Genomic DNA, 14,459 nt, shown 5'->3' with positions numbered 1-14,459 from the left:
TTTTTCATGGTTAAGGTTGAACTATTTTATTATATTATTATATTGTTTTGTTAAAGTAAGGGAACCTTTTCTGCTCACCTGTACTTTCTACTATGGTATTAAGTTGTAAATGTTAGTTGCTTTCCAGGTAGTGACCTGGATTAGTTAGAAAAGTTATGCATTAACCCTGATTATAAGTCTAAGTGTGTGTGTGTGTGTGTGTGTGTGTGTGTGTGTGTGTGTGTGTATGTATGTATGTATGTATGTATGTATGTATGTATGTATGTGTGTGTGTGTGTGTGTGTGTGTGTGTGTGTGTGTGTGTGTGTGTGTGTGTGTGTGTGTGTGTGTGTGTGTGTGTGTGTGTGTGTGTGTGTGTGTATCTTCACTGTGTGAGCACTGCTTTGCATTTAGTATTGGCAGGTTTGACCTGGTCTAAAAAAGTAAATAATTGTCCTACATATATTTCATTGAATGATGACATAGTTAAGGAAACAGAAATATAAAATACATACAACATGAAGACTGCTTTTACCTCTGTAACCTGCCCCAGCGTGTTAGGTCTGACCTCTACAAATTGTCCAATATCAGGTACCACAGCACTTTGGCTTTCTGAAACAGACCGCAAACTGTTCCTCCATTCTCTCACTCCCTCCCTCCTATAGTTCTCTTCAGCCCAACTTTATCTTCTCCTCCCATCATCTCATCCATGAAATCACAGAATTCATTGAAGCATCAAATGTTTTTCACTCCTTCACTCCTTCACCCCTCATTTCCTCTTCCCCTTCCTATATTTATCTCCCTCTAAACCTCTTCCTCTTCTGTGCCATCCTGTGTAGGCTACACCCTGTAAACTCTATATGACATTCAGACATGTTTATATAACTGACATTTACTCCACTGTTAAAGTTTAATCTAATTACATCTAATATGCAGCCTTCTCACCTTGCACTTGTTTCTCCTCCTGCTCCCTGTTGGATTTCACAATTAAGTTGAATGTCAGTTCAGCGAAACAAAAACGTTTGTTTTTGAAAAATGACTTTAGCACCTTGTGCCTTCTCTCTAATTTGAATTATGTAACCTATTCCCTACACATCTCATAAGCATGACATTATTGCAGACCATTTTTAAGTCATACCATCAGTTTTTAGATTGATTTCATTTCTTCCAGACAGCCACTGACTTCAGTTCATATCTAGGAACATTAAATTGCAGATGTGCCAAAATTGACCATAACGTACCTGGACTTGAGTCCAACTCGAGACGCTATCCTCTGGACTAAAGATCACTAGACGATGAAACTTAAAAACTGTGAAGATCCAGGACTTAGCCTAAAAATTTGAACATCGACAACTTCTAAGGACGCTATGAAATGCGTTTGACTGAGCAGTTGGACACCCTTCCTGGCCCTGATTGGTGCATCTGAACAGGGAGCGAATCAAGCAAATCGCACTGGCAAGCAAATCGCACTGGTGCCAGCGGAGCGGGATTTTTTGTAGTTCTGTAGTTCTACTCGAACATTGGGTCAGTTTCAGCAAATATGACAGAAAGTTAGTTTTATAAGGTTTAACTACTGCATCTTTAATGCCATACGGTGCCACTAAAAATAATGAAACAGGGTCTTCAAAATTGTAACTTGAAGGTTCGGTAACAACCACTGTCATGGTTAATGTGCTCATAAATTCAATTTATTATTATTATTATTATTATTATTATTATTATTATGCTTTTTGGCTTTTTCCCTTTACTTTATTGTGTTATATATCTTTTTTGTGCACATTGTAGGTTTACAAAGTGAAAAAGCCCAAAATCCACTCCAAAGGCACTTAACCATCTCCAACAGAAAACACTGTTCACCAACTGCTCCAAACAGCTCTATTGTAGTCCAGCCTTTACTTCAGACACAAACGTGGTCACTTTGTAACACACGTTATACTGCACATGTGCGACTCCCAACAAAGATGGAATAGAAGTGAGATGCCTCACTCTGTAGCTAAAACAGAGAACTCAACACACAGGGGGAAAAGAGGAGCTGCAGCAACGTGCAGTACAACCAAAATATGGTGTTTTTTGAAAATTAAACCACATAAACCTATTCTGGTACAACCTCTAAATACAATTATGAACCTGAAAATGAGCATAATATGAGCACTTTAAAGAAACAGTTCACCGTTGGTAGGAAAAGGGATGCAAATGGCATTCTGTGTTTAAATCTGACATTTTGTCGCCCCATCCATCCACGCTGACCTCCTCCATCTGCAGACTTTGTCGCTCCGAAGAACGTCAACCAACTCATTCCTTTGCTCCAGACCTGCAAGAGTCATAATTCTTATGGCCCGGGGATTTGTGCTGGAACGAGTGATGCCGTTTCTATGGTCGTGGAGGAAGAGGATGATGAGGCTTTCATCATCTCCAGCAACTTTCAAAGCTCTGCATGATGATTTTCACAGCCTTCTGAAATAAAGCAAAGCCAACGGCTGCATTCAATGTAGAAAATCAATTTAAGAATATAAAGGTACCACTGGTGTTGTTATTTCAGTGTTATCTACAGGGAGGAAATGAAAACTGAAAATCCTAAAACATAGCCACCTGTCATTTCCTGTTCCTGCGCATTAAAATCTTCAAAGCTCCCCCGAATGTAAACTAGGGACCTTCTACTGGATAATTTTACTGTTTAAAGTTGCCTTACATTAAACTTGCTTTTGTCAGGACATTTTATTCATGAGAGAGTTTGCTCAACCACTCACATGTCTGTGAGTGTGCATTCAGTGCAGGGTTTGATTAGATTTTGGATTGGACCGCCAGACTTTATTTATCGATCTGTCCGCCCTCTGCCTTTTGTTTATTACCCCCAGCTGTTCTTTAAAGATTCAATAAAGGGAGCCTGACAAAAAACTCAGAGAACTCAAACAGATGCAATCGGGAGATCTCAGGCAATGCTGCATTACCTTTAATGCAGCACTACTTTTAGCCTCACTAATGGAGAACTTTGTTTGCTGAATTTAAATTCTGGTGTTGGGTATAGAAGGGCAGGGCATCCGATCTGCATGCAAAAACTATATTTCTAAAGATCAATACGACCGTCCTTCTAGCAGGACGTGTCCAGAGAAACCCGGACTGATCAATATTAGATGTTTTTTTCATAGTCCTGCCTTTGGTATGATTTCGTATTGAACCTAACCCTCGCCCTTTCCCTATTTTGCCTCTAACTTTGTGAAAACCTAAAACCTGTGTGGAGTCAATTTTAGAGTATCAAAATCTGTGCAGCAGAACCTCTTCTATTATTTCACTCCATTTTCTTCACATTTTATTCAACCTGGACCCCATGCATGTGTGTCTAATAGACTGAAAAATATTTGAAATTGGTCCAGTATTGGAGTAGTCGGGGGAAAGGCGTTCAGGTTACATATTAGCTCGGTTTGTGCCGGCCGGTCACTGCGATCTCGCTCAATACTGGACCAATTTCAAAGACTTTTGGTCATATTAGTCTATTAGACACAAATGCATGAGGAAATGGGGTCCAGATTGAAAAAAAAAGAAATAAAAAATTACCCTTTAAGCTGCTTTGATCAAAGGCTGGTGAGAAGAGGAGCTGTTGGAGAAGAAGGTGTTACTCATTCATTCTCCACACTTAATCATTTCCCAGCTTATCTTAATTAATGGAGGAAACATAGCACTACCCTTCATGGTGGCTGTGGCTCAGGTGCTAGAGCGGTCGCCTACCAATCGGAAGGTAAATGGTTCAATCCCTGGCCCCTGCAGTCCCATGTCGAAGTGTCCTTGGGTAAAACACTGAAACTTGAATTGCTGTGCCATTGGTGTTGAATGTGTATAATTTTTATCTGACGACCAGAGATATATATATATATATATATATATATATACACATACACACACACATATACACACATATATATATACACACACATATATACCCATATCTTTGTCTTTTCCTCCAATACGCAGCAAAGCTTTTCTACACACTCACTAAAAATAAAAATCTATGACATTTTTGTGTTTAAATGTCTTTCTATTGATTTAGCAGAGTGGTTATCCTCTTAGAGGTCGCTGTCATCACATCTGTTAAACATCTGCATACCTGACTTTTTATAAATCCATCCGAGAAGTAATTAATTCTATTTAATATTGATTTAACATTCAAAGCACATCAGAGCCGGGAGAAAAACAAATACTGAATGCAAATCCTAGAACTGTCTTTTAATTATTTATCTTTTATGTGTTGCATACTTTGTCTGTCTAATCTACTTTGAAATAGTATGGCAATATTTTGAGATACCAATTAAATATTTCAAAGTTACTCGTTATTTTGAAATACTAAGTCAATATTGTAAAGTGTCTCATTATTTTTAGATACTAAGTCAATATTTTTGAGATACTGAGTCTATATTTTAACGTTTCCCATTACTTGACATTCTAAGTCAATATTTTGAGATATTAAGTCAATATTTTAAAGTTCCTCATTATTTTGAGATACTAAGTCAATATTTTGAGATATTAAGTCAATATTTTAAAGTTCCTCATTATTTTGAGATACTAAGTCAATATATTGAGATACAAAGTCAATTTCTTTGAGATATTAAGTCAATATTTTGAGATAGTAAATCAATATGAGATACTAAGTCAATATTTTGAGATATTAAGTCAATATATTAAAGTTTCTCATTACTTTGAGAATTTTTGTCCACATTCTGGGATAATAAGTCAATATATTAAAGTTAGAGAATCTCATTCTGTCAGGTGGGAAATATGTATCAGAATGCACTACTTCATCCATAAATGTAGGTAAAAGTAAAAAAAAAAAAGGCCCCCCTATGGCAGGTAGGAAATATACATCATAATGGACTACTTCCTCTATAAAATGTGGTTCAAAGTAGAGTAGCTCAATCTATCAGGTGGGAAATGTCTATCAGAATGCACTACTTCTCTATAAATGTAGTTAAAGTACAATAGCCTATTCTGTCAGGTAGCAAATTTCTATCAAAAAAAGACTACTTTCTCTTTAAATGTAGTTAAAGGTAGAGAATATCATTCTAGCAGGTAGAAAATATCTATCAGAATGGACTACTTTCTCTATAAATGTATTTTGAAGCATGGTAACTTGCTGTCAGAAATATCTATCAGAATGCATGACTTCCTCTATAAATGTAGTTCAAGTATATTAGCTTATTCTGTCAGGTTGCAAATATCTATCAGAATGGACTACCTCTATAAATGCTGCAAAGGTAGAGAATCTCATTGTCAGGTTGCAAATATCTATCAGAATGGACTACTACCTCTATAAATGTAGTTAAGGTAGAGAATCTCATTCTGTCAGTTTCATTCATTATAATACATCCATGTTACAAACGTATTCTCCATAGTTACATTCATTTCTTCTACTTTCTTCTCCTGTGAAGTCAATGAGCGGAAATACGAAAAGCGCCACTCTGCCATTGTAATCCATTTTGTGGTTGGAGGGTGTATCGTTCTTAAATCCTAAAATCCTGTCAACCAGTCTGTCAACCAGGGTTAAGCATTCTTCTGCCACCTACCGTCTAAAGTAACCAAGAGCATTTTAAACGTAATCCCTATTTACCGTTGCCGCGGCATTGCCATAAGGTGGCAGCAAGGGCATCAAATAAAACCTGTGACATCTGTACAACACTGCTTTAGACCGAAGGGGTGTTTAGTGTGTCTATAGTGCGAATAAAAATTGGTGGGGTTGTGCTGAAAAATAAGGTCCATCTGGTTCTGGTTTGTAGTGGTTGGCTACGCAAGGTAGCTCAAACACCTTCTGGCCTCTCCACATCCTCAAGCTCTTTCCTGGGGGAATTCATGCGTCCCCGGGTCAGATGGATAATACAGGTTATCCCTCTGGCATGTTCAAGGTCTGCCCCAGTGTCTCCTCTAAGTTGAAAGTGCTAACAGCCTTCACAGAGAGTCAATGCAGTCACAGAGAGGGGCAAAATTCCAAAATCATTCAAATAGGTTCTTACACCATTGGTGTACAAAAGTTAATGGCTGAATGAGAGGCAAAGGTAGGACTGTGATATAAAAGCAGGTGATATAAATGCATTCCACTTACACATGATATATAATGACCAGGTAACATAAATGTCACTATCAGAAAGGTCAGGAGGCATTTTCTCCTCTGCAGCTTTCACTGAGGAGAGGACAATTACATTGTCATTGTTGGACAAGTGTCGCCTTTTCAGGGCAGACTGAGGTCTCTGAGGCTTAGACAGACATTTGCAGCTGACCTTTAGCCATCTCTCTCTCTCTCTCTCTCTCTCTGTCTGTTACATCTGCCACTCACTGTACCTCTTTCTTTAACTGTGGTGGAGTAAAGCTTTACAAAGAAAGTCTTTAACTTCTGGGAGGGGGGTGCTAAGAGACTAAAGTCGAGTACATTACAGCGAGACATTGGAAGTCATCAGTGGTGGAATGTAACTAAGTACATTTACTCAACTACTAAACTTAAGTACAAAATTGAGGTACTTGTACTTTACTTTAGTCTTTTCATTCCACTTTCTACTTCTACTCTCATACATTTCAGAGAATAATATTTAATAATAAATAAATTTAATATTTTTAGTTACTAGTTACTTTACAAATTAAGATTTTTGCAAACAAAACACGTTCTTTCGCCACTGGAAGTCGTGCGTAGGTTCTGTTGCTAGAACCAGCATGCCCCACCAGTAATAAAGTAATAAAGTATACATTATCAGGACAGTTAGAATACTACTGTATGTTTGTGGACATGAATTCAAAAAGACACAACATGCTTCTTTGTTAAAACCTTTACAGTGGCTGCATGTTGACATTGTACAACACTTGAAATAGAAATTGCCTCTTTGTTCCGGTCGTCTTTATGAATATATTGGTCATCTGATTGCTGGGCTGCTGTCGAAAAGTCAAAAAATTACCTCCTAAATCTTTAACCCCGATGGTAAACATCATGAGGTCAAGGAAAGGTGTGAAAGAGAATTCAATAGGAATTAGGATAAGACAACTGTCCTTACACTCGGCTGTAATCATGCGACAGCGGATGTTATTGATGTGGGTCTGCCAGCACATCTGGATACTTCACCCCGTGCGTTCTAAACGGGATTTTTCAGGCAGGCTTAATAAATGTGGACAGGACAACCCGGTGGAAAATTTTACTTCATCACCATTTTCCCCCTTCTTATTCTGCAATAATTATGTCGTTTCATGTGAAGCACCCACTGCATGTCATTTCATTATTTTAAAACACTGGGCTGTAGGCTGTTTTTTGTATGAAAGGTGTTCAGCAAATGAAGTTTATTTTCATTTTTATCTACATGAATCCTGATTAGGATGATTGCATGAAAATAATTGTTACAAGTATGCAAGATAATCAGTGTTAGACTTACGAAGATACTGGCTACATATTCTATGTTATAAGGCTTAGATGGTTGCGAGTGGGTGACAGAAATACATTATTAATGAGTATAACAATATTCTCTAAACTGTAAACCGAGCCGAGCTGTCTGCTGCTGCTGTGCGTCACTCCATCGATTATTTCATAACATTCCTACTTTTAAACATGGTCATAATAATGTAGTCATATCTGTAGTGAGTTTTTAACAAAACATATATATTGAAATAAGCCAAGGGGCAAACAGGCAAATTGTTTCAGACGCTGCTCTAGGCTATAAATAAACAGTGTCCGGTGCGCTGTGTAACTTTGGATTCAGCGATCCATTCATTCACAGTTCTGTAAACACACTGTCACACTGTCATGTAACGCATTGGAGAGGAGAGTAAAAAATCTCCCATTAACCGGCTTATTAAACCACTCAAACAGCGCCATAAAGTACATTATCATTATTAGGCCTATTAGATGTGTTGCAATGTCTCACTGAAAATAAAATGCACGCACGGTGCGTATAGGATTAAGGCACTACTGTGCACCTTATATTGATTATGAATGGTGACATGGCGATGCGTCGCTTTAAATGTTGCTGCCGCAAGGACTAGTGGGACAGCTTTATCTCCTTTCCTTTTGTAAAGGATGGTCCAGTGTACCCTATGCTAAAGGAGGTAACAAAGGAAGCAATGAAGCACCTTTCTTTATCATTGAGACAATTCGACGTCTCTTATCATTGCAGCCACTAAACTAATTCCGGGTCATTTCACTCCATTAGGAACCTTTCTAAGCAAATTTGACTATTTGACTGCAGCCCCGGTGTGTTATGGAAGGAGCAAGTGATTGGTTTGGGGGTATTTCAAACCAACAAACCAATTACAAAAAGGAGAGGCATGCAATTTCTGGGTATAATGTGAAATTTGAAATATTAGAAAAATGTTATGAGGAAGGAAATGCTCTCAACACATTTGTTTAATCTGAAAAGATACATTTAATGCTTTTTGGTGAGACACATTGAATCCTAACAACTTTTTGTTAGTATGCAAGAAAACTCTGGAAATCCAGACCCAAATCCGAAAGATTAAGGGTCTGGCAATGAGTAATGAAAATGGCCCAACTTGAGGGGCGGCACCAAGCATGCATTTGAAAATCTCACTGCACACAATTGGATAACACTACAACCAATCACAACAATACACGGGGTGACGTATCCAGAGCGACGGAAACTAGTTTGTTTTGGAGAATAATTTGACTGACAGACGTAAATTTAGCCTAACAGAAATGGAGCCACAAGACGACTTTTGGTGTTTTTGCAAGGAGAATATGAAAATAGTTGGTTTGCACAAATACATTTTTGATAGATTTGGGAAACGAAGTATATCTGAAAGACTTTTTCATGTTGGCGTGAAGGTAGTAAACAGACCAGTGTCGAATAGGATTTGTCAGCGTGTGTCACCCTTTTAACAAGACTGGAATGAGATTTGCCTGTGTATGACCATGCTAACCATCCTCAACAAGAATGTTTACATTGAAAAAGTTGGGGTGCACTACCTGTTGAAGCCTAATGAATAGAATATGTAAAATGTTTCATTCTAAGGCCCTCTAGCTCGTGGCCCATTGGGCAACATCATCCTTTCCTGGTTATATATGACCTTTTGTAATGTTTGTAAAACTAATATTTCTGTCCTTTTTGTAAACAGTAATATTTGTCCTTTTCTGAAGGATTGTCCACAATGTTAGTCGGAGGTGACCGCCTCGCTGAGGCCAATTGACGAAATCTACAGTGGACCTTTGCTGACAGGGTCACCAAGGAGGACAGACTAGAAGGGATGGTGTTTAAGTTCAAAGACTGGCATGCCATTAGTGTTATTTTAAGTAAGTAATGGAGCACAGTATAATTTCATCAATGATTTGTCAAATTGTTAATTTCAGTTCAGTTTCATTATTTGACTTGTATTTTATTCTTTATACTGAGACAGAACTGTAATGATGTGTACTTAGCTGCTGTGCAGGTATCCTTAGATCCACTTCAAGATTTTCTTTGATGATAAGTCTGCAAAGGACCGTTGGACACTTTGTGCCAACATGTCAAAGTTGAGGTACAACTATCCTTTAATGGTTGATACTAAAATGACTTCAACGACTAGGACTAATTTTTTTGTGAGCATATAGGGGTTGCAGGATGTAACAGGTAAACATGGAGTGTTTTCAAATAAAATAATACTAAAAAAAATCTCCATTGGGAAGGGAGTTGAATATAACCCATCACGGCTGTTTGTAAAATACACATTTTCTTCCATGGGACTTAGAAATTGTTTGTTCCCGAGGACCTCGCTGCTGGATCACCTGAAATGAAGGGGCAAGGCAAGGCATCGTAATAATGAATATTAGTATTGTAACAGTAATATTACACCACTCACAAAGGCCTTTATGTTCCTCCTGACACAGGGCTAAGGCTAGGTTCAAGAACATGGGTCACATAGTTTCCTTACTCAGCCTGTTTGACAATGGATCTTAGTTCGCCCAGCTTGGAAAAACACTCCCTGAAGGTCTTCTCCCCTTTATCAGTCTTTCCCCTGGTGAACAGAGTAGATCTGAATGTTATAACATAACCAATTTGACAAGATTAACAACTAAATAATTACGACAGCACAATCAAATCTAGCCTATATTGCTTAAATAATCAGTGGGGTAATACTGATAACAAAATGTAATTGATTAAAGAGCAACCTGAATTCCCTCATATTGTGATTTCACTTTGGGAACTAGCCAGAGTAAAGTATGTAGCACCTAGCCTTAACGGCATAACAGGTTGCAGCTAGACATATCGTCCTGTTAAAATTAGGCTACTGTATTACTATTGAATAGCTTACTTTTTCGTTAGAGGAAGTTTACCAAATGACTCTTTTGTAAATGAGATGGACCTCATCCACCACAATCCCGATGATGTTGTCCCGGTAGACTTTGTTCGCTTACTTTTTTACCAGCCATTGATTCCACGCTAAAAGACCGAATTTCTTCGCCTCGTTCACCTGGTCCTCCATAAGGGCGATCAATGGCGAGACCACAACCACCAGTGGGTTTTCGCTAAGCCCCATACGCTTAGCTACCAGCGGAGCTAACTGGTAGATTAAACTCTTGCTGTATCCGGTCGGCAAAACAGCAAAAACATCCTTCTTGCAAAGGAACAATTTGAGCGCCATCTTCTGTTCCTCTTTCAGATAAAAAGCCAAGTCTAACCCGTTCATTGTAGCGGCCAAAGCCGTTTCAAACAACTGGTGTTCATCCGTAGCCATCTTGCAATGTTTACTAATAACTTTGACGTCGCAGCGCTGTCGTCATCTGTTTAGCACGCCTCTGGCCCGCCTATATCAGATACAACGATGTGATTGGTGCAGCTCGGCTACAAGGGCATAGTTAATGAGCATAATTACTGAATGCCAGAGTGACTCGCTGAGCGAAGACTTGCAAGAACTCTGGATTTCCAGGGTAAGAAAACTCCACAGGGCGTCTTTAAGCTTGACTCAAATTTCCTTGTACCAAGTGTCTTCCATTGGTCTGTACAGTACACATTTACAGCCGTTACAAATGGCCATGCTCAAAGGCATGGCAAAAAGCCTGTCATCATAAATAAGTTGTCCGAATGGAGATAAGGGTGCATACTTTCAGACAGTCTCAGCTTGAAGCAAATTCATTCGTACAAACAGAACTTGTGTATGGAACTAAGAGAGTGCCGACCTCCGCCAAGGCATGTTCTATCTCACAATGTTAATGCAGGGTGTATTTTCCCAGTCGGGAACTCATTTTTCTTGATTATTCTGACATCACGTGAATGCAGCACAAATGCCCTATCTCGCAATGTTAACTAAAGGGAAAAATTATTTGAGTATTAGCCTTGTGATTTAGATTTAAACATAATTTATTGATGAAACTGCATTTTTTTTCTAATTGGCTATGACACACAGGCCTGAAATACACACATGCTCAAGACCAATACATGCACTAATGCAGAGCAGGTCCACACAAGGACTTGAACCAACAACCCTACGCTCCCTGCAGACTGAGCTACTACCAGCCCCAATATGTAATGGGTTTATAATTGGCCCATGCTCAGTCTTCCACCACGTTTCATAAAAATCAGGCCAGTAGTTTTTCCATAATCCTGCTGAAAGACAAACTGAAGCCATGACATAACCTCATTGGCAGAAAGGTCATTAGAAGCTTGTCGGGGTGTCAGTTTTGATAAGTTACAAAAATTATTTGACGCAGCGGCCAATTATAATTATACTTACTGATGGAAACAATGAATGTTATTTTTTGTTGTATCTTTTTGCTAACTGCTCTAGGCTACTGTGTTAATACAGCAATATAAGATAATCTAGTTTCCCTGGACAAATATTTAATAAAAGAATAGCTGTATTACAACAACAAAGAATAAAGACACTGACTGTGGTAAAGATGTGTCTGTCTCTCTGCCTCCTTCCATTTGGTCTTTCATCATTAATACTATCTCGTCTTCCCTCTTCCACTAATCAATGTGCATTAGTCATAGCTGCTTCTAGTTATAGATCTGGTAATTGCATGGTTACTAATAAGTTGCAAATACAAATAAAAGGTAAAGGCCTGTCTATGTAATGGTGATGATTATGTTAGTATTTGGACGTGCAGGGTTGGATGAATGTGTAACCCCCCCTCCTCCGCTGCCTGGAAATGATTTCAGTGTAATTCTATTGCTGTAATTGTCTTACGGCATCAACTTGCCTCACCATTATCATTCTCAAACAGAGCCATGGTAATGTGACGTTGGAGGCATAGATACATGTATAATCTTTCTTTGTTTGCTCAGTGGAAGCCAAGATGCACATGGACCATGAAAGCAAATAAAATCACCTCTCCTGCTGAGGCAAAGCAGCATTTGTAGTGTGAAAATGAAGTGTAGGTAAAAAGGCTTATCACTGGCCTGTCATAAAGACATAATGGCAAACTTCTCCTTGACACGATATAGTGCTGTTGCTGTGAAAAGATCTCCTGCCCACAGAGTCAGACTCCCGCTGCAATGATTGAATGAGGGTATCATAAAGAGGAACACGGTATACTAGGCTTGAAGATTATCTTTATAAGGTGTTAATAGAAATTTGTGAGGGTTAAAGTCAGAGTTGCGACAGGAAATGGGCCTGAAGTTCTGAGATACAGTATCTGCTCCATTAAATTCAACTTCCATCCTGTGTGTCAAAAGCGCTATTCATATTGTTGAACCCACGCTGGTTTCTAGAGCATCCCTTGAGGCAGGTTTGTGAGTTGTAATATTGTACTATAAAAGTAAACACAATTTACTTTTCTTGGCAACGATTTTAATACATTTGTTTGTAATAAATAACTTATGGACTCTGAAAGGGAGAGACACAGATCCATCACCTGTAGCTGTTGTAATCCTGTAAAAACACCCACCAATCACTGCCTCGCGGTCTTCTTGGAGAGAACCAATGAAATGCCTCCTTTCCACCCCTGCACGTACTCTACCCCTCCAGTGTACGAGCCTGGGCTCAGTGCACGCTGTCGCAGCATTGCTAACAGTAGTCATGTTGGTTTTAAACATTCAGTATGATATTATTAGCTGTTTGATATTATTAGCTGTTTGCTTACCCCTGGATGAGTCATGAAGTCTAATTGGGGTCCTTTCTTCACTTTGCTCTGAAGCAGCGGCGCTCGTGCACTGGAAGAGATGCGATTTTCAAATCTTGCTAGCTTTTCAACATTACCAAACCTAAAAAAAAATTTAAAACCCAGCAGCAGGTATCACTACAACCAATCTCCAGGCTAATTTAGGTAATTAGCCTGACCCTATTGTCAAGACCTGGCTCAAAGGTATGACAAAATGTGGAGAACACAGGTTTATTCAATTAAATTAAATGTATTTAAATAAATGTGCTATCAGTTTATCAGTAACGTGCGTAGTGTGTGGACGTGTGAAATGCAGCGATGTAAGAAAGCAAAAGTAACTTAACTAAAGTCCAAATAAACCAAGCAACCTTGAGGAGGGAGAGAGACAAAATGACTGCCCAGGCACCCTTATTTATAGACATGTGAGCAATCAACTCATCCAGGTGCCAGTCATTAGTCCTTATTAGCCAATCCCCAAATCCAAGCAACCAAAGAGACTTGAATTAGGACTTGAAGCCGTCACACTATTCACACATATTCATTTAACCTTTTTGCTCTTTACAGTCTTTACAGACTCTATTAGACCCATTTTGCACAGTGTGACATGCAATGCACTTTGGATTTTGTTATCCCAAGGTTTATAAGGTCTTGGTTTCAATCTGTATCAGACTGCAAGATATGAGTTTTAAAGGTTAACTTTAATGTTGTTGTGACTGACGGGAACACTATTGAAAGGACCCCCCAAAAGGTTTATCTCTGTAGGGATAATTTCCATGATGTTGTCAGACACTTAATGTATATATAAATATGAATAATAATCAGAGCCTGTGGCAAAAACAGCACAAAGTGATGATGACGTATTTGCCCTATAGGGTTACTTTGCAGCCCAGTGCGTGGCTGATGTTTACAGTGTCCCCGCTCAATACTGGACCAATTTCAAAAAAATGTGTTCACATTAGTTACTTACATACTAATGCCTGAGAAAATAGGGTCTAGATTGAAAAGAAAATTATACCCTTTAAGGCATGTCAGATGCATTGAGAAATTACTGGTAAAGCGTAGTGCTATGATGTAAATAGAAAAAAACTAACAGATGCAAACAAAGATATCATCATCAATAACCAGGCATTTGGCCACAATGATGATACTTCTATGTATTGAAAAATCTTAAAAGGGAAGTTTGAGGTAATTAGCTCACCAGTCAATTCTGCATCATTCACCCTTGTTTGCTGTGAAGTGCGAAGATTTACAGACCCCAGTTTAATATTATTATAATTTTTTTTAGATTAGGTTATTTGCAAGATCAAAGGTCACTGTAGGTGTAGCAAATATGCTGATTACCCATACAGCTTGGACACAAATCACCCCAGATCAATTTGGCAATATTCCCTCACTTTCATCAGTCACAGTTTAGCAAATAAATTAAGTT

Source organism: Perca fluviatilis, chromosome 5 (genome assembly GCF_010015445.1).
Source record: "Perca fluviatilis chromosome 5, GENO_Pfluv_1.0, whole genome shotgun sequence".
In the NCBI taxonomy this organism is placed as follows: Eukaryota; Metazoa; Chordata; class Actinopteri; order Perciformes; family Percidae; genus Perca; species Perca fluviatilis.
The sequence above is the reverse complement of the archived record's forward strand: the minus strand, read 5'-3'. Positions refer to the sequence as shown.